Below are 3609 nucleotides of genomic sequence, written 5' to 3'. Positions count from 1 at the left end.
TTGATTGTTGTAAGTATCACTGGGAAGAATTGACATCCAGGCCAATTGGCTGTGAGAATCCGCTGTGTCTATGCTGGGACAACTTCTGTGCTAGAGACAGCCTTCTGGGGCAAGACTTGCTTCAGTGGGGCTTTTGTGCTCACTGAGTCTGCCCCTTGAGTGTGTCCCTTATGGATCTGGGGAGTTGTAATCTGGATGGTCCCACTCTGACCAATAGGTACACTGGCTCTTGGATCTCTAAGGAGGTGTTAATTTAGCCTCTGCCTGAGGCTACCCAGCAGGAGCTATGGAGAGATCTGCAGATTTCTCTTCTTTGTTTGGGGTTTGGAGGTGCCCAGATGAGGCCCTGCTGTGAAGCAATGCAAGCTGCTGTGGGGCCTTGGGCCTTCACCTTGCACATAGATTATTCCTCACTTTTATCTGTATGACAAATTCCTAGCAGTGGGATTTGCTATGTCAAGGATATGTGACCCATATCCTTCTCTGACCCAGCTGCAGTTTGTAAGGTAATTTTCAGATTGCAAAGGGCCAGGCCTTTCATATGCAAAAGCCTCTGCACACAACTTGGGTGGGGCAGGGTCTCAGGGAATCAACAGGGTGGAGCAAACAGCTATGGCTGATCCTCAGTCCTACCCTATGTGGCCCCGGGTCTCAGTGTCCCAGTAATCACTGCAAACACCTCTGAAAGAAAGCCACCCTTGAGTTCTGACTGATGCCAGAAAGTCCAGTTTCTCCCAGTATGAGACTCGCCCGGAACTGGAGTTCAGAGCAGTCAGGAGCTTGAGACTCCCTCCCAATTGAAAAAGACAACCGCGTCATCAGTTGCCAGCCTTTTCCACATGCGCCTCCACACCTCTGCACTTTACTTCCGCACCTCATCTGAGTTTCAGTGTGCTTTTCTCTGTCCTCTAGTTGTAGAATTTCCACTCAGCCAGCATTCCTGTGGTTCTGGATGATGTCCGTTTTGACTTTTTGTATTTTTGAAGTAGTTGTGCCAGGCAGCAATTTCTGGTGTTTACCTAAGCCACCATCTTGGATGACCTCCTGTTTGTCTTTAAATAGGTAATAACACCTATGAAATTCAAAGGCATGAAAGTATGCAGCAAAGAGTCTCCCTCCACTACATTTAGCTAGCTAGTTGCCTTGTTTGAAGGGAATACAATGCAAAATATACAATGATACTGCAACAAATCACCTTGCACATAGATTATTCCTCACTTTTATCTGTATGACAAATTCCTAGCAGTGGGATTTGCTATGTCAAGGATATGTGCACTTATAATTTTTATATTATTCCTTCTTATGTATCTTTCCAGAGCTACTTTAAACATATCCAAACACATGTAAATATGGAAGAATGTCTTTTATTTGGACAGACTTGAATTTTCTCCTGAATCAGAGTCTACAATGATCAGTAGACTCTTGCCAATATTGAAAGTTAGAAATTCCTTTGTATTGGAAATTTGAAAACATTTGCTCCATTTTTTTTATGCTTCCAGTGTTGATGTTGAGAAATCTGAAACCATTCTGATTCTTCTTCCTTTTTTTATTTTCTTCCCTCTAAAATTTTGTTCTCAGTGTTTTCTGAAATTTCTTCATGGTATGCCCTGGGATTGCTCTTTTTATTCTTCTTGTTCCTTTTTTTCCCTATTGAACTGAGCACTAAGGCATTCATCTGGAAACCCCTGTCCTTTAGTTTGGAGAAGTTTTCTTGAATAATTTCATTGTTAAGTTTTCTGGTTCATGATCTCTTTGTTTCTGGAATTACTATCAATTAAACATTGGGCCCTTTAAACTGGTCTTCTAATTTTATCTTTGTTTTCTATTTTTCATTTTAGTTTTTACTTTCTGAAAGTTCCTCAATTTTATCTTGTTTTTTTTCCATTTCTATTATACTTTTTAACTTCAACTCCCTTTGTTTTCTTCTTAAATGTTCCTCTCTTATAGAGTTTTCTTTTCAATGGTATTTTTGTGGTCAGAAGAGTCTTACATCCTATGGGCAAAGAAAGGGATCAATGGAAGCCCTTAGAGAACGTGTCTGCTGATGCACACTGCCCCTGAAGCAGTCCCCCTTCTGAGGCACGGTCTGGGTTGCCACAGGTCCTGCAATTACACACCTGAACACTTGCAGGGAAGAGAGTCTCCTTCTGCATTCCCCTTTATCCACTGAGGACAGATATAAGTAAAGACTTTCTGAAACAAGTCTGAGAGTGAGGTGATCCTACCTGATTTCTCATTGTAAGCTGATGCTCCAGCACCCTGTGAAAAATGAGAGTGGTTTTAAAAAAACTGAAACTGAATGACTACAGATTACTGATAACAGATACAGCCGAATAATCACAAAGCAACAAATACTCTGCTAAAAGCCCTGGGTTTCCTCCCCAGCTACCCCTCCCCATCTACCAGTAAGGGACCACTTTCAATTGTTTATTTCATGACACAAGCCTGAATGTAGAATTTTATGGCTGAACAAATGAGGTGTCTTTTCTCTATTTCTTTGTTTTTCTTCTTCCTCCATAATGCTCCTCCTTCCCTCCCCCCATCCAGCAAAAGCAGAATTGCTGAATAAGTAGACAGAATCAAAATGATATTGAGGTTCCATTTTCACACATCATCCACCCTCTGGCTGCCTCTGGTGATTAGATTAGCATATTCTGGATTCCCTGTGTCTCACATGGTACAAGGAGAAACTTTAATTGGGCTATTGATACCAAACTGAAGACCCAGATTTCTTGCTATTAAGGGAGGAAATATTCATGTGCTGATCAAGTTCAAAATTCACCTATGTTTATATATAAGTACTTTTTACCTTAGAAAGCGCCATCCTCTAGGACCCTAGGGTCTTCAAATGTTTGTACCATTCAAATGTTTTGCTTTTCCAATCATAGATTGCTGTTCCCAAATATGGTGGTCCACTTCTAGGAATGAATACAAAGGATGCAATAAGCACAGACCAGAGTCTTAGGGAATTTGGCAAGAATGAACCATAGGAAAACTAAACATGATTTCTGGTCATGAATAGGTTTTAGTTTTACTAGTGAAAAGGCACTGGCACTATTGTTTTGCTGCCATAGTTACTGTTTACCTCCTATTTTTTACCATGAGGTTCCAATTGAAACCATAATGGCAGTTCAGGGAAGGGAGAGCTTTATGGAGGTGAGACTAGAACTAGACCTTGAAGGGTGGAACGGGTTTTTACAATTGGAAGAGGAGAATGATACCAAGTCGTAAGACTGAGCGCAGCATTAAAAAAAAAAAAAAAACGAGGAAAAACCAGCCTTCTACATGAACATGAAGAACCCTGGAGAGTGTTTGAAAAAAGGGTTGTAGTTATGTATCTCAAGGGTGTGTGTACTGAATTTGTGAAAAATTCTTAATCTAATAAGAAAGGGGAGCCTTGACTGGTTTAGCTCAGGGGATAGGGCGTCGGCCTGCAAACTGAAGGGTCCCGGGTTTGATTCGAGTCAAGGGCATGTACCTGGGTTGCGGGCACATCCCCAGTCGGAGGTGTGCAGGAGGCAGCTGATCGGTGTTTCTCTCTCATCGATGTTTCTAACTCTCTATCCCTCTCCCTTCCTCTCTATAAAAAAATCAATAAAATATATTTTA

At 41.5% G+C, this 3609-nt stretch overlaps 1 long non-coding RNA gene across 1 annotated transcript in view; it reads right to left on the bottom strand.

Annotated features, from left to right (window-relative positions):
* Positions 1 to 1858: 1858 nt before the first annotated feature.
* Positions 1859 to 3609, bottom strand: part of LOC107183973 — a 3362-nt gene continuing 1611 nt past the window's right edge. Inside the window, exons 2-4 of the long non-coding RNA XR_001514795.1 lie at positions 2810 to 2918; positions 2226 to 2259; positions 1859 to 1993 (exon numbers count right to left, since the gene is read on the bottom strand). This is a non-coding gene — a long non-coding RNA (uncharacterized LOC107183973). The remainder of the gene's footprint in view (positions 1994 to 2225; positions 2260 to 2809; positions 2919 to 3609) is intronic.

Source organism: Myotis davidii, unplaced genomic scaffold (genome assembly GCF_000327345.1).
Source record: "Myotis davidii unplaced genomic scaffold, ASM32734v1 scaffold3064, whole genome shotgun sequence".
NCBI classification, from domain to species: domain Eukaryota; kingdom Metazoa; phylum Chordata; class Mammalia; order Chiroptera; family Vespertilionidae; genus Myotis; species Myotis davidii.
The sequence above is the reverse complement of the archived record's forward strand: the minus strand, read 5'-3'. Positions and strand labels throughout refer to the sequence as shown.